General features: G+C 42.3%; 2 protein-coding genes and 1 pseudogene across 8 annotated transcripts in view; all 3 read right to left on the bottom strand.

Moving 5' to 3' along the window:
* Positions 1 to 11,490, bottom strand: part of LOC118076923 (homeobox protein Hox-B3-like) — a 35,534-nt pseudogene extending 24,044 nt beyond the window's left edge. The window contains exon 1 of the transcript XR_015947940.1: positions 424 to 11,490. The product of XR_015947940.1 is annotated as a homeobox protein Hox-B3-like (transcript). The remainder of the gene's footprint in view (positions 1 to 423) is intronic.
* HOXC8 (homeobox C8) overlaps positions 1 to 24,614 on the bottom strand; it is a 159,851-nt gene that overhangs the window by 34,185 nt on the left and 101,052 nt on the right. For 2 of the 6 annotated variants that reach the window (XM_035100211.3, XM_088661311.1), the window contains one exon: positions 19,270 to 19,782. The exons of the other annotated variants lie outside the window; for them this stretch is intronic. The gene's annotated coding sequence lies outside the window, so the exon portion shown is untranslated. Of the gene's footprint in view, positions 1 to 19,269; positions 19,783 to 24,614 lie in introns of those variants that run through there. 6 annotated transcript variants of the gene reach the window in all.
* Positions 19,270 to 24,614, bottom strand: part of HOXC5 (homeobox C5) — a 75,184-nt gene continuing 69,839 nt past the window's right edge. The window contains exon 3 of the mRNA XM_088661304.1: positions 19,270 to 19,782. The gene's annotated coding sequence lies outside the window, so the exon portion shown is untranslated. The remainder of the gene's footprint in view (positions 19,783 to 24,614) is intronic.

The raw sequence follows: 24,614 nt of genomic DNA on the forward strand, positions 1-24,614 counted from the left end.
TACAGTGGTACCTCGGTTTAAGTACGCAATTGGTTCCGGAAGTCTGTACTTAACCTGAAGCGTACTTAACCTGAAGCGAACTTTCCCATCAAAAGTAATGGAAAGGGGATTAATCCGTTCCAGACGGGTCCGCGGAGTACTTAAACTGAAAGTACTCAAACTGAAGCGTACTTAAACTGAGGTATGACTGTACTGCATGGTATAAGCAAAAGTACTGGTACTGCATGTGAACACTTATTTGAAAGTGCAAGGGAAGCTATAGCCTAGATCCATGGTAGCCAATGATGTGCATTCCAGATGCTGCTGTTTGCCTACAACTCCCATCATCACTGACCATCAACCTCGGGAGGGCACCATGTTGGCTACCATTGGATAGATGCACATTGGAATCAAGCATGGGAGACGACAGATAAAACAAGGTACCTGAAGATGGAAGGTTGTTCTTCTGCTTGCTGCTGTGTCTTGTTTCTTTCATCCAAGGGAAGACTTGTTTTGGGAAATGGCTATCATGTGCCTTGCTAGTGCCATTGGTAACCAATGGAGGGTGTTGTAATCTTGAGATCTGATCATTGGTGTTCTCTAGAGATGCCTGCTCGATACCTTTTTGGCCTGTTGGAGACCTTGTGGATGTTTCTGGCTCCTGGTGTACCAGTGGAGCTGGAAATGGTTGCTGACTAAAGGAATCCCTTCTAATGGGATCTTGGTGCAAACTGCTTTCTGAGGAATCCTGGTCATCTTCATGAAGAGCTTTTTGCATTTCCTGTTCTTGTCTGACTGAAGGGGCAGGGAAGGAGACTGATACCTTGAAATGAATGTGAAAGGAATCCAGACAGAGCTCCAGTTATTACCACCGAGGAAGGATCCTTCTCACCCATGTGTCTCCAAAAGCTAAAGAGAAACATCTGAAGTAAACATGCCCACATCTCAAAGCAAGAACATTTACCGACCATTCTGGCCTCTGTCCAGAAAAAGGAACCCACCCAAAAGAGAGAGAGCAAGAATCATGAACTTTAAACAAAGACGGTCTTTTGAGTTTCAACATGTTTAGAGTTGAAACTATTTTGCTCTCGGAAATTATCCTCCGCAAACATTGTCAAGTATACACCAGATATTTAATGTCTGTATTTGCCGGAGTTGATTTTAATATTTGACAGCATTTGACTGCTGATACATAGTGGTTTTAGTGCTTGACAGTATTTGGTAAGTGAAACACCAAAGCAAAAATATTTAGAGAAATTTTTACCAGCGGTCGCTACCATCAGTCATATGGATAAGATCAAATATTTGTTGTTCAATATGGACAGGTCTGTGATTTTTAATACAGCTAAAGGCCCCTTAACTTAAACAAGGTGATATGGCCTCCATCAAGATCTAACTTTCAGCTTTTTATGTACCGTATGTTATATTTATCGTATAGGCTAAGTTTTATTTTTATGTATAATTTTATATATCATTTACCGGTATGTTAATATGTTTCTGTTTGGTTGCCTTATTAATGAATTTGAAAACTGACACACAGTTATGTCTGGCTTTATAGTGTGTTTGAGAAACAGCATAATATACCTAAATAGTAGTTAGAATGATACTTAATTATTGACCAAGTGCGACATACAACAAGATTGTATACCTGAAGGAGCGTCTCCACCCCCATCATTCAGTCCGGACACTGAGATCCAGTGCCGAGGGCCTTCTGGCAGTTCCCTAATTGCGAGAAGTGAGTTTACAGGGAACCAGGCAGAGGGCCTTCTCGGTAGTGGCACCCACCCTGTGGAACGCCCTCCCATGTCAAGGAAATAAGCAGCTATCCTATTTTTAAAAGACATCTGAAGGAAGCCCTGTTTAGGGAAGTTTTTAATATTTTAATATTAAATATTTAATGCTGTATTTTTTTTAACACTTGGAGTCGCCCAGAGTGGCTGGGGAAACTTCTGAAAACCTTGGAGTTTCCCCTAAGCATGGCATTATCTCTCTCTCTTGAGTATAGGCGATGCCATTATGTCTACATAAGAATAGACACCAGGAAAGTAAGTCTTAGTATTTATTATTATATATGATAATATTTGATAGTTGGAAGTTATGAGATTATATTACAGTTTACTGTCAAAGTCAAAACAAATCAAGAGATGCCACTAAATCCACAGCTCTTATATTTGGAGAGGAAGATTCCACATTCAGAGCTAAGATTCCAGTTTAAAATTTGAACATTTGGTGTTCTGGGGAATTTTGAATATTAATTTCAATCCCCAAGCTTGTTCTTTCACCTTTATTAATGATGGTCAAAAGCAAGCATGCTAAAATGATGCCAATGAAGAGATCAAATAGTATAACTGGGAGAGATGAGGGAGGACTCTTTGGTGTTTGTTGGCTTGTGTAAATGATAATTATTTAATAAGCAGCATTTGGGTGAGGGAGAGTATAATTGGGAGGTGAGCTCCCAAACCCTTCCACTAATAATAACCTATATCCGTCACCAGTCCAGTGTACGTGTATGTGCATATATACACGTGGATGCAGTCTTCTGCTGGGTATAAGGAGAAATATCTCCTCTCACGGCTGTAGTAGCCACTCTACATATTTAAATAGGTCCTCTATTTGAATAGGTCCTCTATTTAAAAGGCTGTCTGGTCCAAGTGTGGTTTAAAGGTAAAGAACCATAATAAGAACGCAGTGCCGCCTGATGCTGACTATAAGGACAAATATATTCCCTTCACTTTGGGCAGATAATCTCTCCAAAGCACAGAGGAGGTGATAGATACAATGCTAAGCCTTATCTGTGTTGGGGTGGGGTGGGGGAGTACACTGTAGCCCTACCACAATTCTGTATCCAGAAATTGTGCAACAGGGGACAAAGTATCCACTGCTGTAAGAGCAACAGAAGTGGGTGGTAAGCAGCAAAAAAAAATCTCAGAAGCAGTAGTGCGGGGTTTTAATTATAAACACACTTACAAAGCAGCAAGTGCTATTAAATACAGTGGGACATATTTCTGAGTCAATGTGCATCACATTGCAGTTTCATTATCTTTAAATTTAAGTTACTCAGGCTGCAATCTGGTACACACTCACCTGAGTGAGAGCAAGGGCTACTGAATTCAACAGGGCTTTCTTCCGAGTAGCCTTGTATTGTCACTGTATTAAACAACTTGAGCAATTTTTTGAAAAACTAACCCAATGTAAGTATTAGTGCCAATTGCCCTAATGTTTGCCCACCGCCCTTGTTTCGTTGCATTCATTTCCTAGATTGTTGGAGGTCAGGAAAAGGTTCACTTCTTACTGATTTTGATATAGTATTGCTTGCATGCTTTCCCTTATATCTCTGTGTAAGAGCTAGAGCATGGGTAGGCAAACTAAGACCCGGGGCCCGGATCCAGCCCAATCGCCTTCTAAATCCGGCTCACTGACGTTCTGGGAATCAGCATGTTTTTACATGAGTAGGATGTGTGCTTTTATTTAAAAAGCACACAGAGATGCCTGGGTTATTTGTGGGGCATAGGAATTCATTCATTATTATTATTTTCAAAATATAGTCCGGCCCCCCGCAAAGGTTCTGAGGGACAGTGGACTGGCCCCCTGCTGAAAAAAGTTTTCTGGCCCCTGGCCTACTGTTCTTTTTTAATATTGAAAAGTTGAAATAATCAAGGGAAGTATACTAAAAAAAAATTCCTGAGCAAGTCTCTCTATGGTACTGCTCTGTGGTCTGCTTTGAAATATCAAAACTTGAGTGTTGGGGGAAGGGAAGGCTTTACCTATATTTGAAGTTCATGCCATTTAAAGATGCTTTCCCTGAGTCTGCTCACCATACATCCCCCAGTCTCACCCAGAGATTTGTAAGCCTAAATCTGAATCCCATTGAAATGCATCTTGTCGCAGCTTGCAACATTGTCCACAACACCTTCTGCCAGCTCTTTGGTGATCCATCTAAAATAACCCTACACAGAGAGAACGAATGCTGCTCATTGCTTCTGTTATTATGTTCCTCAGGAGCCCTGGAATCAATTCCTTTACTTTTTCATTACTGAAGAAGCGCTACATCTAATTTCAATGAATGAGGGATTCACCCTAAAGCACAGGTGGGGAACCTTCAGCCCACCATATGTTGCTGGACTACAACTCCCATGAACTCCCCGTCTGCATGGACAGGGATAATGTGAGTTGTAGTCCAACACCATCTTGAGGGTCACAAATTCTCCACCCATGCCCTAAAGACTGGTAGCTACTTCACATCTTACACGGGGGCTCATCCATGTTTACCAATAAGTGAACACGTGACAAAGGGATAGCTCATTTGGTAGAGCATGAAATTCTTCATCCCAGGGTCATGGGTTCAAGCCCTACATTGGCCAAATTGCGGGGAGGTGGACTAGATGACCCTCGTGGTCCCTTCCGACTCTACAATTCAATGATTTTATGATGGAACTGTAGACCATCATGGTTCCCTGAAGGAGGTATCTGCCTGGTACATTTGCACATGTATTTGTCACAGTCGCATTTCTAAACATATGCTCAAAACATTTTGGTGCACATCTAAAAATATAAAGGTGAAGTGGTTTGGGGAGGCACATCATAGTACCATCGGTGACAAAAATCTGTTTAGCTTCCAATGAGGATTGGACTATGGATTTGTGGAAAAGCAATGACTAATCAAAGGCAGGTGGTGTGTCTGTACAATCCCACTAGCATAGGAAATGCTCCATGGCAGCAGAACGGTGATTGTACTGCAGAGAGGTCTGTATTTCATAATTGCTATTGATGCCTAAGTTAGACGTAATGGCTTGTTTCATGTAAAAAAAAAAAACAGTACTGAAATTATTTGTGGAATAAATATTTGGCTTGCCATCAATACGGTATCTATTTATTTTAAATTTACCCAGTGCAAATAGATGAAAATAAGCAAGCAGCTTTTCCTAACATCTCTTCCCCCCCCCCCAACTCAGTGACCTGAAGAGTAAAGGTCTATATAAGTTCCGCAGTGGGGAGTTTTTATTTAAAATGAAGCAATATTCTCCTGGAAGAGACAAGCAGAGTCTATTGGGAAAATCATTGGCCTGTAGAAATGGTGGCAGGCATACAAAAGAGCTCAGAAAGGTGTATTGGATTTAGCAAGAGCAATGGGAGCTAATGATATTAAGTTGGCTGGTAAGCTATGTGAACAGCTGTAACCTCACTGATGGAAATGAATGGGCCATCGATACGCTGTCCTCAGACAAATTCATAGGCAGAGCAGTGTGTGTTGTGCACTGGGGGTGGGGAATCTGCAACAAAGTAACCCCAATTTTGCTCCAAGGAAAGCTGTGTTCTGAAGCCTGCTTTCCTTATATTTATATATTTTGCATAATTTATTTGATTTAAATAAAGGGGAGTGGCACAGAACTATGCGATATTAAAGCCCAGATCATGATGCTATCAGCTGCCTCTCTAGCTTTCACCCAGCGTTGCTTACTCAGTTTCAGTCCTATTCACCACAGTCATGAGGGATAGAAACATGGTTTGTTTTCTAAAATGAAAACAGAGATTCCCAGCAGATTGCATTCGGCGCTCAGTTCTGTGCTTTTGTTAATTGGCGGAATACACACAAGTCTTGCACAAAAGCTGACTGCCTGCTGAAGTCCAAGGGCATTTTTAAAACCACGTGGATAAATGAGTTTACATAAACTGTGTTTCGCCCATCGTGATCACAAGCAGTGTGTAAGAATCTGAGCTTTTAAAATAGCACAGGTCAACTTAATGTTCCTTGACCTACCGGTATATTGCATCTTAGAGAACAGGGGCTGTATTAAAGTTGTGTGTGATAGCTGATTTATGATAGCACATTGCTTACTTATGAGGGGTGCAAAAAGTAGTTATTGCTAAGGTACCATTATAAGGACTAACTTGAATCTCATTGATTGCAGTTTGACTTTTGCTAACTTGCACTAGAATAATTGCATTATATTTACATGTGTGATATCGATATAGATAGTGCTATTTTCCTAAAAAATAAGAGGTGCTGGAACTCACCATGAATGCCTCCCTTGTTCTCTTACAATGGCAATGGCGCCCACTTGAGAGGTGCCAGAACTGAGTTCCAGTGAGTCCTGGCTGAAAAAAAGCCCTGCCCTGGAGATGATAGATAGATAGATAGATAGATAGATAGATAGATAGATAGATAGATAGATAGATAGATAGATAGATAGATAGATAGATTGATTGATTGATTGATTGATTGATTGATTGATAGATGATAGAGAGAGTCTAGCAGTTCTGGGTGAATAATATTCTCATCACAATATATTCATTAGCTATGCACTTAGGACTGGGGAGCACTTAAAAGTTGTAGTCCCCTTAGCAGTTACTTCAAAAACCCAACTAAAATGGTTATCATTCACTAAAAAAAAAAAACTTTTTATCTATAGAAACATACAGGGAAACTATGTAGGTTTTTTCTGCCCAGTATAAAGTAAACCTGCTTCCCTGCTGCAAAGTTCTGGCCAGTGAGTAAAAAGTTTGTCAAGACAGCTGACAAGCACTTGGCAATTAAAAAAAGAAAAGTTTTATTTAAATGTAGTACTATTTTATTCAAAACATTTATAACATCAAGGCTGCAATCCTACACACTCTTATTTAGGAGTATGGCCTGCTAAACTGAATGTGGATTACTTCTAAGTATGCATGGGGTTATACTGTAAGGTAAAGGTAAAGGTACTCCTGACCGTTAGATCCAGTTGCAGGCGACTCTGGGGTTGCAGCGCTTATCTTGCTGTATAGGCCGAGGGAGCCGGTGTTTGTCCGCAGACAGCTTCCAGATCATGTGACCAGCATAACTAAGCCGCTTCTGGCGAACCAGAGCAGCGCATGGAAACGCCGTTTACCTTCCCACCGGAGCGGTACCTATTTATCTACTTGCACTTGATGTGCTTTTGAACTGCTAGGTTGGCAGGAGCAGGGACCGAACAACGGGAGCTCACCCCATTGTGGGAATTTGAACCGCCGACCTTCTGATCGGCAAGCCCTAGGCTCTGTGGTTTAGACCACAGCGCCACCCACGTCCCAGGGTTATACTGTAAATGGCTATTATTAAGAGATAGTTAAAAATTCATTGCATTGATGTTTTTGCTGTTCTTCACTGACTTTCAGGGCCCACTGGTGTAGCCTCCCATTCCAAAATGTTGGACAAGAAGGAGACTGGTCTGTCTGGGAGTCACACTGATTTCAAGAGAACTTAAATTCTAAGCATAATACTAACAGGAAAACAGTGGTAGCCTTAAGGACTGTCCGTCATAAAGCATGTCACTGCTTTAAACTCTGTCCTCTCCTTGCTGTGCTGTGCTCTTTATTAGCCAATACAAAATCCCCCTTTTCGTCACAACTTTTTTGCCCGTTGCTCCATTGCCTTATTTTATGGAAGGTACTTAAGGAGGGGTGGTTGTCGTTGTTTTGCTACAGTAGGTGGGGCTTTTGTCACTAGCTTGAGAGGGTCCAGTTTTGTTTTGCTTTGTTTTTTCTTGTTTAAAACACAGCCAAGAAAATCTGGATCAAATCCTATTCAACCCTCCAAGCAGTAGCATGCTGGTCCTGCTAAATCCTTGATGTGGAGTGGGTGGGGGGGGGGCTTGCCATAGGTTAACTCATGGGTATGGGACACCCTCCAAATGCTCAGAAGTAGTCACCTTATTCTATTTAATATATCTCTTTAGTGGATCTAATAAGAAGTGCTGGGCATTTAAAAATAACATAATTCAAATTAAAATCTTTGACTCTTTTTCAAAAAAAAATCTGAGTTGGATTAAACACCAACATCCTTCCCAACCCTCACATTGTCCCTCTAAAATTAATTGTGGATGGAGCTGTTAATAATAAATATATGTAATGGCTCTGCAGTTAACCATATTGCTATTTCTGTGTCATGTCTCTCAAGTGTCAGGACAGGGAAGCAGAACTTGTAATTCTTGAGGTCAGTAGTGCCTGGATTTGAAGCCATCAGCTATATTTATTTCTTAAAGGTCTGAGTCACATGATCCACCCACATCTACCGTATCTGTCCAGCAGTCTGTATTCAATACCCAGGTAGATGTCTCTGGAAACTCAGAAGCAAGCCATGATGGCAGGCGTGGTCAACTCTTGTTGTTTGTTCCCACCTACTGATAGCCACAGACAGACTTCCTCTTGACATGGCAGCAACTTTTAGCTACCACACCGGCCCTCCAGGAACTTGTCTCATCTTTTCTGAAAGCCAACTGAGCTAATGGCCACCGCACCATCTTATGGCAGTGCGTTCCACATGTTAATTGGGAATTGCGGGAAGAAGTAGCCCAGGACGCCAAATGTCCAGGCTTCAATACTTCCCCTTTTCGGACCCCCTGAAACAGTTACCCCGTTGGCCCTTGCCTTCAAAGAATCATCATGCTTTTGATTTCAAGGGAACACATCTTTAATCATCGTCATCCCTGCACGAAATTGCAGGTTACCAGTGAAATGATCGGGAAGATCCATACATTCTAATGTATGCAGCATTTTCCCCTCCCACCCCCCTTACAGAAACACACTGTTTTGAGAAATATTTGCATTTCTGCTGCTGGAAGCTGATTGGGGTTTGTTTGTTTTTTAAAATTGTTTGTTTGTTTGTTGTTTTGTTTTGTTTTGCAAATTAATAGAGGCAGACTAATTTTTAAAAACTAAATGACTTCATTTTAGTTGCCTTTTTGAAACTATTTCGGGGGTGGGGGGGGTCTCTTCTTGCTCATAAGCGCACGGTCCACAACTTTTCTTTTTTGTATGTCGACTTTTGCGGGGCATCCCGGACAGTTAGGTGAGGGTTTAAAATAAGGTATTGTAAATAGGGTATTTATTTATACGCGGCTCCTCTCTTCACTCAGGATCCAGGCTCCCATTCCAAATCCTTTCTATACACGGAAGAGTTCGTTACGGAATCCAGTTCCTCTCACTTCCCTATCTCAGTACTTAGCGCGCTAACAAAACTTAGGTTAATGGGAATGAGTGGGAAATACCTATTTTTTAAAAAAGAATATATTTTGTTTTAATGAAACACAGTTTTATATCAGGCTTTTACTTTGGGTTTGTTTTCCTGTTCTATTTGTTGATGAGTTTTAGTTCTAGAACTTTGCCAGCAAACTGATAAGCATTTTGGGGGGGGGGGGCGATGGTTAAGCCCGCATGGTATCCATAGAACTGCTCGGGGTCTTATGCATTCGCATAAACGCAAGAAACTTTTGCTAGGAGATTGTGTTTGTGTGTGTACGCACGTGTTAGCATACCCTTTTCGGTATTTGGTACCGAGTCACCACAAGCATCTATCCACTCCGTCCTTCCCACCCCCAACCCCCACCACAAATCTCATGGCCAACGGGAGGGGGGGGTATATATATATATAGGGCACAATCCAACAAAGTATTGAAGCTGGAAGTTTGGGTTGCCAGAAATCAATGCTGGTTTCTATGAGGCTAAGTGCGTTTAATTCTGAGCTGGGCTGTGGCCGTTCTGTTTAGGAACCGAGTTAATTTTGTTGAGATGACTGCCCCGATGCTAAACTTGGAAGTAAAAGTCCCACTGATATGGTGCAAAAAAGAACCTAACTTCCAAGCAAATGCATGTTTTAAGGTGGTGGTAACTGACAGCTGCCCATCATTCCAATGGATTGGATGACCCAACTATTGAGAAGCAGTCTGTATGAAACATATATCAACGAGAATTTGCACTTGGAAGTAAGGTCCGTTGAAATCAAGGCTGCAATCAAGCCTTAGACATGAGTCCCGTTGGAATCCACAGGACCGTTAGTTTCCAAGCAAATATACGGAAGGAGCCCAGCGCTAAAGTCCCAGGTTAATTTAGCTGTGGACGAAATAAAAGCAAATGTCACCGAACTGACGGACTGAAGGTTGGGGGATTTCGTTCTAGTCTGAAATTCAGGTCCATCTTAAACAATTTTTCCTCTAGAGAAGTTTCAACGGGACTTGCTTGCAAACGGTTTCAAACGTAGTTACAGTATATCTGTGTTAAGACGGCCTCCTTCTATTATACCCCCCAAAACCAAAATATGTGATTATTATAAAGGAGACCTTTTTTCTTTTCTTTTTGGGTACTGCGAGTAATTCATGCTATTTTGAACCTTGGTTTTGAGGGGGATAACCCCCTGGTTCCTCTGCAGCAAATACCACGCGATAAAACAGAAGAGAAACAAAACAAAAAAAACTTTCGCTCCCTGGGAAATTAGCATGATATTATCAGTCCCATAATGCTTTATCTTGTAGACAAATATGGGAATCCCACAGCCCCATACAGTAGGCAATGGGCTCCTCGTTTATCTATTTATTATTTAGCTATTTCGGTCCATTCATTTCAAGAGAATGCTCTAGGCTTGGGGGTACTTGGCAGGCAAGTCACGTTATGCAAATCTAGGCTTGATGATTCTGCAGTATCCCTTTTTTTAAAAAAACCAAAAACCACGCCACCACTATTGCTTGTATATTTAACGATTTTTAAAGGGGGGGTCGTCTCAACAGCATTTAGGGTGGAAGGGAGGGCAGAACCAATAATGCAATGTCTCCCCCCACCCATCCACCCCAGAAGAAGAAAGGACTCCTAATTTCTCTGAGATTTAACATGACGCGAGTTAGAACCGGCTCCTTCCATATTCGCCTCGCAGACCCCCGCCCCAATCCAGATTAGCAACAAAGAAAGATCGGGTGGGGAAAAGGAGGGTGATGAAAGTGGCGGGGTTGGGGTTGTTTTTTTGTGCTTCTAAGCCCCTCTTCTCCTTTTGTCTGAAGACCCTCGTGTGGGCGCGCTCCGTGTGTTGTTACAGATACACACACGCACATAAGAAATGCAAATATTATACATTATTATATGTGCCTGTTACGCAACCCCCACGCGCACCTACACAAATATATATATTTATATATAGTATCTATAATCAATTAGATCCCTGATTTCTGCTCATCTAAAAGCAAATCGGGGTGTTGATTTTTTTTTTTTAGGTTCAATTATAAACGATTTTGCACTAGAGAAGATGAGAGAGAGAGAGAAGCATTTGGAATAGTCACACTTGTCAAGTGAGACCATCTTTTAGCTCTCAGAAGCAGCAAATCCATGTGAACTCTGGGTGAACCAAGATTGAAGCAATAAATCATCGCTACAAAAGCCGGCTGCTGCATACGAGTTCCAGACCCCTTACCTTTAACGCTTTCACGGGCGAAGACTGAAAAGCAGAGCTACAAAAGTTCACATCTCTGCGCGTAGCCTAAACAAGGAGGGGGGGAGGGGGGACTGTGCATCTAGGGGGCTAGGCGGGGAGGGAGGCTTTTTTAGGGGGGAGGGGGGTCGTTGTTGAAGAGTAGGGGTGGTATTGGCTTAATAGTAGCAGATTATGCTGCTTTGAGTGGTGGTTAGGAGCGGTGGGGTAAGGAGGGGAGGGCTTGGTGCTCGGAAGGGAGACGGGGACGTAATCGAACGTCATTCAACAAAGACAAGGGACGAGAAAGAATCGGATGGGGGATGCGGGGCGGGGGGAGGGAGGGAGGGAAGAGGCCGATTAAGGGAAAGGAAACTGGACAGCATACGTGAATCTGGGGGAGGGGGGAAAAGATTGCACCATTTGCCCCCATTTTTTTATTTTTTAAAAAAATGGAAATGCATGGAGAAAAGCTTGAGTGATCAACGGGCCCATTCATTTGGAGACGGTTCGCCGGGCATCAAGGCCGCCATCCTATGCGCTGGGAGCGAGCACGGCTGGTTCCTGGAGGACTTACTTCCGAGGAAACATGCCTCGCTTTTTCCGGTGCAACACACACACACACCGCCCCCCATCCCCCATTGTAGAACAGTTTCGTGGGGGATTGAATCTATGTCCGGATAAGAGCCTAGCTGACTGCCTCAACTCAAAAGGACTTCCCTTATATATCATATAGGCGATCTTGTGCATAAGTTCCCCACTCAAAAAAACCAAAAACAAAAAACCACACACACACACCAAGTGACTCCCTCGTTTGAAACTAACGCCCAGCTAGAAGATTTGGGGTGAGGGTGGTGTGGGGGAGAAAAAAGTTTCACACACATGCAGGCACAAACCCATCTCTATAGTTGACTAATCTATTATGACAAACAATATGATGGATATAGTTTATGTTAATCGCCATGCCCTTTCCTCTAGAATTTAACTGTAAGTTAATGGACACCGGAAACTAGAATTCTACATGGCTTGCTAATGGGTTTAGGTATTAGCAAGTTCTAACGATGCATACAAATGCACTTGTCTCTGTAGGCTGTCTTAAGATTTATGGCTCTTTTGCCTTCTGTAGCTGTAAACAAGGGGGGGGGGGCGAGAGAGAGAGAGAGGAGAGAGAGAGAGAGAGAAAGGAGAAAGAAATCCCAGCCCCTGTGCAATTTAGCACCTCCAAGGAGCCGTTTCTTTCACTTTCTTCCTTTATTTAAAGAAATACCCCAGGTTGTGGGAGGGAGTTTTGACTCCGTCTGCAACTTTCCTTCCTCCCCACTAAAATACTCGTCTGTTGGGCTTCATTATGTTCTTACGTTCCCCTTGCCCACGCTTCCATCAAGGGGGACAAGCCACTGAAACCCACTTAGAAAGTCATAATGGTCGTAATAAAGACTCCGCTGCAAACGGGGTTTCCACTCCTACACGATGGCGATGAAGGATGATTGTGGGTTCAGGTTCTACCGGGAGGGAGGGAGGGAGGGGATGGGGGTGAGGAGCGGTTGTTAGAGAGGAAAGTTTCGGGGAGGCTGGGAAGAAAAAGACCCCCCCCTCGCCTTAAAACACATAATAACAACAACTACTGCAACAATAACAACAAGCCGACCCTGCAAACTCTAACAAAGGAACAATGAAGCTTTGAATCTCATGGTGTTTGGGGTGGGGTGGTGGAGTTAAGAATGTAACTTTGTATGATTTAAACCGCCCCCCCTCCCTTCCCGATTCATTTCTGTTGGATGTCTTCCACAGGACCCGAAACCACGAAGATCTCGCTTAGTTTGGCTGGGAAAGGAGGAGGAGGAGAAGAAGAAGAACGCCGTGTATGTACCCAAAGGAAAATATACTGAGGTGTCTCTGTCGAAAGGTAAAATGGCCATATACATAACGCAGTGTTACAATATCTAGGTGATGGGAGAGATGCTTTGCTGAAGCCTTTTCCCGTAGCGTCTTTTTCCAGGGTTGCAAGAAGGTTGCCCAAGCCTGATCGATCCGTTGGACAGAGGAACAAAATAAGGACGCATATATTGAAATTATTTCATTGATGAGTATATTGTTTTGTGGCATGCATCATTATTATTATTATTATTATTATTATTATTATTATTATTATTATTATTATCATCATCATCATCATCGTTATTGTTATTAGGATGGGCCCGGGGTGGGGAGAAGATCCAGAAGGGTCTAAAAGAAGAAGAAATTAGTAGGGGATTGCTTGTGTTTGCTTGGAGACGGATGGGAACCGCTTGCGAAGGTTTTCTCAGTCTTTGGGCGTGCTGTTGATAATCTAGGAATGGGGTGAAAACGTTCTCTCGGAAGCAGAACCCAAAGTTCGCAAGTTGATAAAGAAAAAGAAGGGGGATTTACCGGCCTGCTCCCTTCCGCAGGGTTTATTAGCCTTCCGCACTCGCGCACCAACCGCTTCCAGCAAATTTATATTTAGCCAGGCCTCTAATCTATGTTTCAACAGCGAGAAAAACAATTGCCTTCGCTTTAACTTGGATTTAAAACATCCTTTAGCCTCTGCTTACATTTAGAAGTGCGTGGGTTTTTGGTTGGTTTTTTTTAAATCGGTCCTCCAACCTATCCTCACTTCCAAATTAACTTATAGGGATTTTTTATTTTTATTTTAGAGGGAGGGCAGAGTTATGAGGTATTTGATCAAAGCGATTTACATCAACCGGACCGCTTGATCTTATCTGAGATCTGATCTTTAACAGGACCAACGCAATATTGTTTGCGTTCCCGTCCGGGGATTGTTTCCTTATCATAATCGCTTATTGACAAGAAGCGGAATTAGTTTTCATTTATGTTTAACACATAACTTTTTAAATTTTATTTTTAAGGGGGGGGGACGTAATGATTTCTAGAGATAGTGGGATTAATGTCAGAGGAGTTCGCTTGCTAGCCAAAGTTATGTCTTTGTCACATAATGTATGCCAGATAATTGCAGGAGTGCATCACTAATACAAGCTTTAAAGTACTAAAGGGAAGGAAGGAAGGAAGGAAGGAAGGAAGGAAGGAAGGAAGGAAGGAAGGAAGGAAGGAAGGAAGGAAGGAAGGAAGGAAAGAGGAGGAATGAAGGAAAAAGAAAGAAAGAAAGAAAGAAAGAAAGAAAGAAAGAGAAAGAAAGAAACCATGGAGTCCAATTCTATGCATCTTTACTGGCAAGAAAGTCCCATTAAGTTCAGTGGAGCTTACTGACTCCCAAGTACTGTAAGACACTTTGCTGCCTTCCTAGATATTTTCTTTTTCTTTCTTAAAAAATTCTGTACTGCATCCTTCTTCCAAGTAACTAGTTACTCTTTCTTTAAGTTAACTCAGGAGCTCAGAAACCTAACACGCTGTATTTCAAATAATGGTAAAAATTAAAATGCCCTTTGCAGTATATATTTATGTTAAAGGGGGGGGCAGGCCCTCCCTGATTTCTAGAAGTTGAGGGAGATGGTCGGTGTGGTTTTTTCGATTAAATGCAAGATTTTCAAAACCTGAAATGCCCTATTGGCTGATCTGCACCTGCTGATCGCAGGGATGCCTGCCCGTTCTGGCGGTGCTCTGATCCAAGAAGGGACTGAAGCATAAATCGTGTAAGCAAAAGTCTCCTTTCCGAGTGTCCTAAAAGAAGGGCGGTCTAACTTCAACCTGGCACACGCACCCATCCCGTGAATCCCCGCGCCCCAACGATGTATTTAACATTTACAAACTAAGAGGGCATATTCAAGATCACTTAAAGCAGATTAGATATGCCTGAGTGAGTCGGACCCTACATGCTCCCTTTGTAAAACTTTCTAAAATACCTCGCTGGGCCACGACGATCCTAGGAAAAAAATTGAGTAGATCGTGCAAGAATGAAAGTCAGACCACCTCAAACAGTTTTGGGAGATTCATAAAATACACTTCGCGTTTACAGATTAACGGCGCGAATGCGAGATCCTAGGATTGCTTACTCCGAAGTAAGCCCTGCTGTGTTCTCCTAACTTGCTTCCAGGAAAGTGGGCGTCCGACTGCAGTTGCTTGCTATCTATCTATCATCTATCTATCTCTATCCCTAAACAGAGTAAAAACAAACAAACAATTACTGAACCAAAAATAGGAAAAAATGGGTCTGGGGCTAGGCTGGTTATTCCAGTCACTTGAAACGAGCTTGCATTGCTTGGAACGCTCGCTTTGAGAATAATAAAATATTTAAAACTCCAAGTCAACCTTTTTCCTATTTATTGCCGTGTATAATTCAACATTATCGCGTATTAATAAGCCAATAATGATAATCTCTATAGGAAAAGCATGCTAGCTGGGCCGCTTTTATGGCCGCCCTTATCCTTTCTAATGACCTTTGGCTCAGCAGAGTAATAACTCATTACGGAATGAGCAATTGTCTGGAGTGCCTTAAATACCTCGCGATCTCTCTCTCTCCCTCCCTCCCCCTCTACACGCCGGACACTTCCAAGAAGAGGTACTGTGTGTGAGAGAGTATTGTGGAAGCTTCTTCCCTGTCTTGAGACAGCTTGGAGGGAAAGGAAGAGGAGGAAGGGCCACAAAGAGAGTCTTCTTCAGTTCCCTGTGCAGCTGTGCCATAGAAGAAGCCGGAGGACTTCTTGGTGATAAAGGTGCTGTTCACCTGGTTTTTCTGGATCTTGTCCTTTTACGTGCCCCTGGCTCTTTTGGCAACAGCAACTCCCAAGTAGCAGCACCCACTGTTGACAAATCAATCAATCAATCAATGATGCTACCATCATGACCATAGCTGCCAAGTTTTCCCTTTTCTCGCGAGGAAGCCTATTCAGCATAAGGGAAAATCCCTTTAAAAAAGGGATAACTTGGCAGCTATGATCATGACAATGGCCTATGATCCGTCTTCAAAATGCTGTAGTGAAGTGAGTCGCTATCCTGCAAACACACACCCATCTTCCTAGTGTATAAAATCCATATAGTAGGACAGGCCCATGTCCATGTGTGCAGAATTGTGACTCACTTCACAATGGTGTTCCGAAGATAAAGATCACAGGCTGTTGCGATGAAGGCAGTAGAACAACAATACTACTCCAAGCAAAATACTCTTTCTCAGTCTCGCCTTCATACATACACACACACACACACACACACACACACACACACACACACATATATATATATATATATATATATATATATATATATATATATATAATTTAAAGCAGCAAGGCTGGAATTTGAACCCGAGCTCAACCAGTCCAGTTGGAAGAGGCTGAGTCAGGCAAGGTAGCTATGCAGATGAAAGGGTCATAGCTGCCAAGTTATCCCTTATTTTAAGGGATTTTCCCTTATGCTGAATAGGCTTCCTCGCGAGAAAAGGGAAAACTTGGCAGCTATGGAAAGGGTTGGGTGGTGGTGCATGTGGAGATGGGATTTATTGTAAAGTTATAGGATGTGCCTTCCCCTCATTTGTATAGGTGTTAAAAAAACTGAACTCTAAAGGAAATTAAATCCAATTGCCTTGTAAGATATGCAAAACTGAAATGTGCTTTTCTTTTCACTCCTTGTTGAAAGATGTTAGTCTTTTGAAAGATGAAGTATTTTAAAATTGTTTCCAATGATATTAAAGACAAATTGAAAAGCAAAACATAGTCTTAGTAGTGTTCTTCTCTCCCCCACTCCCTTTCAGGATTTCAGATCTCAATCCTATGTGTACACACCCAAAACAGAGAGAGACCTGAGCTCAGGCCTTATAGATTTGCCTTAAACGCTTTGAATGGAGACATGGTTTTCCTAGGGAAATCAAAGTAATTTGCTTAGGTGAGGCCATGAGTCCACCTCCCTCTTTTTTAAAAAACAAACAAACATTTATTTTGTATAAAAACAGTAAAGAAAATAGCTCCCCAACAACTGTCCACCCGCTACATATCACCAAAGTCCTCCCCAGATTATTTTATAGGAAGTTAAATACAAACATTTTTTCATATCTGATCTACATAGAAGCCGATCTTGATTAAAAACCTATGCTATTCTCTCTAACCCAATGAAAGCAAATAGAAAAAACATGGGGTCTGTGTATGACTAGGTGACTATTGCCCCCATGGTAACCTGAACATCAGTGTCCTTCAGACTTGGTGACTAAAAGTATTGGGACTGAAAGACCCTGCTAAAATGTGGGTGCATGGATATTTAAGCTGTAAGTAATCACAATATGTAAGGCTGTAGAACATATTTCCTGCTTACACAGTGCAGATGTTAAAGCAGGTGCCTTAACATGCAACCCCCACACCTTATATTATTATTTTTAGTGCATGTGGAGTTAACTCTTTTGCTACTACAGTACTGGATAGGAATGGATAACAGATGCATAAACCCATAGAGGGAATAGTTAAATTTCCAGTTTATAAATAGTGGGTCAATGGGTGAGTAGAGTGTCCTTCTTCACCTAACATAGGGAGTTTTGACTCCAGCACCTAAGAGAATTTGCCTCTGTGTCATTCCAGTGTTTTCATGCAGTACAGCATTAGTCCCAGAGAATGACCGAAACAGAAGATTACTGCACAGAATTCAGCTGGTGAAACTGACTAAGCTTTCAAGCATCACACCATACAGTCCAATCTTTGATCAGAAATGAGAATCAGAAAGAAAATGAGGTCTCACGTCGATTTTTTTAGACACTATCTGGGGTCCATAGTATTTTTTATTATTTTAAGGTGCAACATGGAAGAACTTTTAAGTGTACATTTATAAAAAGCAATGGTTGAATTCAGCAAGCATGTGTATGTCAAAGGTAAATCCATCAGGCATCTCTAATTCACTGGGGCTCTTCGGACTATTTTGGGGGGCAAACTTGGGTTGCTGCTGTGTAAAGTGTGAAAGATCCCTAGGATGTAGTTAAGATTCATGGAAAGCAATGCAAATATTGCCAGTGATTTCAGTTGGATGTTGCCAATGAACAACAAGTTGGCAAAACAATGCAAATATTTCAAGATGTTTCAGGAAAATAATGGCTTGCCCATAAGTAATAACAACATTTCATCGACAGAGAATCTGAGACACACACATCTAACATCTATTTGCACAAGCAATTCAGCACAATGACTTTTCATCCAGCACCCGCAGAGTGTGGCCACACTGGCCTTGCCAGAAACTGAAACTCAGCCAGTGGTTATGTGCTGCTCTCGTTGTGGGCTGAGGAGCAGTGAGCCAAACACAACCCAACTTGTGTGCATGCTGTGAACTCAGCACACAGCACCAAACTTTGATATTTTCACAACTGAAGCAAAAGTTCAGAATGACATCCTTAAAGAAAAAAGATTGACACATAGACATGAAGGCTGGAGGGAGGAATCTACTAGCCTAGGCACGTCCAACAGGTAAACCGTGATCTACTGGTAGATCACTGGACATCTGTGGTAGATCACTGGTAGATCACTGGCTCCCCCCAAAGCAGCTCAACAACTTTGGCTCCCCTAAAAAATGCTCAGCATTTTAGCCCTTCTTCCCCCCCCCCAAAGAGGGCTTTCCCCCCACCTCAGAAAAGCTCAACAACTCTGACCTGAACCCCCAAAAATGGGCCTTCCTCCTTCCTAAAAAATCTCAACTTTGACCTGAACCCCTAAAAAGTGAGGGGGTAGATCACTGCCAGTTTTTAACTTTGTGAGTAGATCACAGTTTCTTTGGAGTTGGTCACCCCTGTACTAGCCTAAAGCAATCACTTCATGCCTCATTTTGGTAAAGTCAAACCTGCTAACAACTGCACAGACAGAAATGTAGGCTAGGATGGTCATTCTGGCGCATGGACTCTATAAGCTAGAGTGTCTTATTGGCTTCTTAGTTCCTGCCAATGATTGATGTATTCTGGTATGTGTGAGATTTCAACAACTATCAAGCCTCCCAAAGACATACATCAGTAGTGTTAATGAAAGGAGGGCATACTTAAAATATACCACATGCAGAAGATGGTCGTTCAGCTGCTCTGAAATGTTCACAAAGCATAACCCACATCACAAACATCATCCCATTTCACCACCCGCTGAAGTGCTCCTGCAGCCTGGTGCTGAGATCTCGCTGTTCATCCCACTGTTTTTCGAATTCAACAAGGTTGTAAATTCTATGCCAAGTTCATTACAAGTTTATTATCTTAGCTGTAGCCATAACAACAACATAATACAAGGAACAATGCACAGGATAAAGGGGGTGTACAAAAGCAGTGTTGTACACATCCAGTTCACATGGCACCCTTTTGACAATGGATGATATTAAATTTTACTAAATCTTCCCTAGGGTTAGCTATCATATATACAAAAGTAGAAACATTACGTACATAAACAACTCTTAAGTATTATCCCAAAAATGCCTGTTTCAGGATGACTGACCCGTACTGAATCTTCTGCTTCATATCCAAGTGACCATCTACAGCTCCAGGTTTGCTTATAAAGTACTTATATAGAATTATTCCTCATTGAGAAGTCCAGTTCTGTAGTTGAGTTCCCAGGCCAATCTTTTGAGTGATGTAAGCTCCCATCCAGGAACGTCATCCTTTTTTTTTCCCAGTCAGGGATCCAAGGATGCAAAGGAATGTCTTGGTAGAAGTGCTGCCCTTGTGATACACACGGATGTTCCTACAACAAAATATGACCAATATCAAACATTATTTAGCCTCACCTGCTTAGCTGCTATTGGGACATTTTGTCAAATACTGTCACACATCCTAAGATTGGTAGAAGGGTGCGTGCAAAAAAAAAAAATCACACTTAAAAAAATTAGATTCATTAATGCAGAATGATTCCATGTTGGGTTCCCACAAATTCTAATGGAGACTTACTCCATCCATAAACATTCAAAAAGCAGGGAGGAGAGAAACCACAACAATACTTTGGCAAAACAGAGCAAGAAAGTGAATTTGAGTGGGTTATAGGATAGCAAACACACACTAAGTGATTCTGAATTAGTCTCTTCTCTGAAACTATATGCTAAAAGTTCATATTTTAGTATCCTGACAGTCATTTTCACATATAGATAAACTATATACACCGATACACATATACCTACATCTTTGACATCCTAGGCATTTAGAAAACACACTGCAGAAGCAGATGTGTAAAAAACAACAGAACTGGTAATACATAACTGTATTGATCACATCCCGCCGAGGCTAGGAAATGTCAAGAACCAATTTCTAAGGATCAACATATTCTGTTCAACTGAAGTTACTTTTAATCAAAGGGCACTGAGGCCTTTTCGTATCACACCCAGGGGGAAAATACCAGCGCCTGTTGGTTCAGCAGCTTAAAGAATTGCAATGCAGGTAAATATTTTCTGAGGCCAATAAGCAAAACAAAGGATATCTAACACTGCCCAGGATCACGTGTAATCGAACACTTTGCAAGCACCAAGGCCATTGCAACTTCATACAGGGCACTGCTTGGTTAATACCAGCATGTTAATTTGCTAGCTTGCTATGGTCATACGTCAACCCTCTTCAAGAAACTATGGTGGCAGCATTGAAAAGTACAGGACAGGGAGCCCCTATTCATTCTGATTTATTGGTGACAAAACAAATTCATTAGGGCTCGATCATCAAAGAGCCTACATCTTAAAAAGCTGGCTAAGGTGTAGAGCTTTTAAAGGCCCACTCTGTCAAAGAGAAATGAAAGGAAATTGGCATGAAAAGAATCAGCTATTCACCCCGAGATGTGGGTTGTGTTTTCATTCTTTGCATGCTAATATCGCAACTACCTTGGTTTGTGGCAGAATATAAGAAAACAACAGCACTTCTGCATTGGGAAAGCTATTCTTGTGGGTGGCTTTCAACACAAACAGTGGTTTTCCAAGCAATGGATGCAATTCAGGTCCTTTCAAATCTATGGGAGCTTTGGCTTCTGTGGAAGATGGGATTGTACCCAATATCACCACAGGTTTTGTACACCTGTCTTGCCTGAGAGCAACCGGAAGGTTGATTTCTCATCAGGTGTATGCCAGTACTCAGTTGGATTGACAGAGGAGGACCGTGTGTGGGGTGTGTGTGTGTGTGTGTGTGTGTGTGTGTACTTTGCCATATCTATAGGCTCTAAACCCCTAGAACAATAACGTAGAAAGGAGGTGTGGAATTTCAAAATAAAATGAAAATGAACAAACAAGTACCAAACATCCTCTAGTCTCATATTTTGGATTGAAAGCAGCAATTTAATGGGTGGTACATAGAAAAACCCCCTTCATGGATCAATGCCTTGTCGTGGCGAAGGGGCTTGAATAACTCGGAGAAGCTATGAGCCATGCCATGCAGGGCCACCCAAGATGGACAGGTCATAGTGGAGAGTTTTGACTAAACGTGATCCACCTGGAGAAGGAACTGGCAAGCCACTCCAGTATCCCTGCCAAGAAAACTCCATGGACAAAGACAACAGGCATATAAAAGTTATGACGCTGGAAGATGAGCCCCTCAGGTCGGAAGGCGTCCAACATGCTACTGAGGAAGAGCGGAGGACAAGTACAAGTAGATTCAGAGCTGATGAAGCGGCTGGGCCAAAGCCGAAAGGACGCTCAGTTGCGGATATGCCTGGAAGCGAAAGGAAAGTCCGATGCTGTAAAGAAAAATATTGCATAGGAACCTGGAATGTAAGAACCATGAGTGGAGGTAAGCTGGATGTGGTCAAAAATGAGATGACAAGAATAAATATCGACATCCTGGGCATCAGTGAACTAAAATGGAAGGGAATGGGCGAATTCAGTTCGGGTGACTATCATATCTACTACTGTGGGCAAGAATCCTGTAGCAGAAATGGAGTGGCCCTCATAGTCAACAAAAGAGTGGCAAAAGCTGTAATGGGATGCAATCTCAAAAATGACAGAATGATCTCGATACGAATCCAAGGCAGACCTTTTAACATCACAGTAATCCAAGTTTATGCACCAACTACCGGTGCTGAAGAAAGTGAAATTGACCAATTCTATGAAGACCTACAACAACTTCTAGAAATGACACCAAAGAAGGATGTTCTTCTCATTACAGGGGATTGGAATGCTAAAGTAGGGAATCAAGAGATAAAAGGAACAACTGGCAAGTTTGGCCTTGGAGTTCAAAATGAAGCAGGGCAAAGGCTAATAGAGTTCTGTCAAGAGAACAAGCTGGTCATCACAAACACTCTCTTCCAACAACACAAGAGACGACTCTACACATGGATATCACCAAATGGGCAGCATCGAAATCAGATTGATTATATTCTCTGCAGCCAAAGATGGAGAAGCTCTATACAGTCAGCAAAAACAAGACCTGGAGCTGACTGTAACTCAGATCATCAGCTTCTTATAGCAAAATTCCAGCTTAAACTGAAGAAAGTAGGAAAAACCACTGGGCCAGTAAGATACAATCTGAATCAAATCCCTTATGAATACACAGTGGAAGTGAGGAACAGGTTTAAGGATTTAGATTTGGTGGACAGAGTGCCTGAAGAACTATGGATGGAGGCTCGTAACATTATACAGGAGGCAGCAACGAAAACCATCCCAAGGAAAAGGAAATGCAAGAAAGCAAAATGGCTATCCAACGAGGCCTTACAAATAGCGGAGGAGAGGAGGCAAGCAAAATGCAAGGGAGATAGGGAAAGATACAGGAAACTGAATGCAGATTTCCAAAAAACAGCAAGGAGAGACAAGAGGGTCTTCTTAAATGAGCAATGCAAAGAAATAGAGGAAAACAATAGAATGGGGAAAACCAGAGATCTGTTCAAGAAAATTGGAGATATGAAAGGAACATTTCGTACAAAGATTACCATAATCAAGGACAAAAGTGGTAAGGACCTAACAGAAGCAGAAGACATCAAGAAGAGGTGGCAAGAATACACAGAGGAATTATACCAGAAAGATATGGAGGTCTCGTACACCCCAGGTAGTGTGGTTGCTAACCTTGAGCCAGACATCTTGGAGAGTGAAGTCAAATGGGCCTTAGAAAGCATTGCTAATAACAAGGCCAGTGGAAGTGATGATATTCCAGCTGAACTATTTAAAATTTTAAAAGATGATGCTGTTAAGGTGCTACACCCAATATGCCAGCAAGTTTGGAAAACTCAGCAATGGCCAGAGGATTGGAGAAGATCAGTCTACATCCCAATTCCAAAGAAGGGCAGTGCCAAAGAATGCTCCAACTACCGCACAATTGCGCTCATTTCACACGCTAGCAAGGTTATGCTTAAAATTCTACAAGGCAGGCTTAGGCAGTATGTGGACCGAGAACTCCCAGAAGTGCAAGCTGGATTTCGAAAGGGCAGAGGAACCAGAGACCAAATAGCAAACATGCGCTGGATTATGGAGAAAGCTAGAGAGTTCCAGAAAAACGTCTACTTCTGCTTCATTGACTATGCCAAAGCCTTTGACTGTGTCGACCACAGCAAACTATGGCAAGTTCTTAAAGAAATGGGAGTGCCTGATCACCTCATCTGTCTCCTGAGAAATCTCTATGTGGGACAAGAAGCTACAGTTAGAACTGGATATGGAACAACTGAGTGGTTCAAAATTGGGAAAGGAGTACGACAAGGTTGTATATTGTCTCCCTGCTTATTTAACTTATATGCAGAATTCATCATGCGAAAGGCTGGACTAGATGAATCCCAAGCCGGAATTAAGATTGCCGGAAGGAATATCAACAACCTCAGATATGCAGATGACACAACCTTGATGGCAGAAAGCGAGGAGGAATTAAAGAACCTTTTAATGAGGGTGAAAGAGGAGAGCGCAAAATATGGTCTGAAGCTCAACATCAAAAAAACCAAGATCATGGCCACTGGTCCCATCACCTCCTGGCAAATAGAAGGGGAAGAAATGGAGGCAGTGAGAGATTTTACTTTCTTGGGCTCCTTGATCACTGCAGATGGTGACAGCAGTCACGAAATTAAAAGACGCCTGCTTCTTGGGAGAAAAGCAATGACAAACCTAGACAGCATCTTAAAAAGCAGAGACATCACTTTGCCGACAAAGGTCCGTATAGTTAAAGCTATGGTTTTCCCAGTAGTGATGTATGGAAGTGAGAGCTGGACCATAAAGAAGGCTGATCGTCGAAGAATTGATGCTTTTGAATTATGGTGCTGGAGGAGACTCTTGAGAGTCCCATGGACTGCTAGAAGATCAAACCTATCCATTCTTAAGGAAATCAGCCCTGAGTGCTCCCTGGAAGGACAGATCGTGAAGCTAAGGCTCCAATACTTTGGCCACCTCATGAGAAGAGAAGAATCTTTGGAAAAGACCCTGATGTTGGGAAAGATTGAGGGCACAAGGAGAAGGGGACGACAGAGGACAAGATGGTTGGACAGTGTTCTCGAAGCTACGAACATGAGTTTGACCAAACTGCGGGAGGCAGTGCAAGACAGGAGTGCCTGGCGTGCTATGGTCCATGGGGTCACGAAGAGTCGGACACGACTAAACGACTAAACAACAACACATAGAAAAACATGCTCCCGTT

This window comes from Zootoca vivipara, chromosome 2 (genome assembly GCF_965207765.1).
Source record: "Zootoca vivipara chromosome 2, rZooViv2.hap1.1, whole genome shotgun sequence".
Taxonomy (NCBI): domain Eukaryota; kingdom Metazoa; phylum Chordata; class Lepidosauria; order Squamata; family Lacertidae; genus Zootoca; species Zootoca vivipara.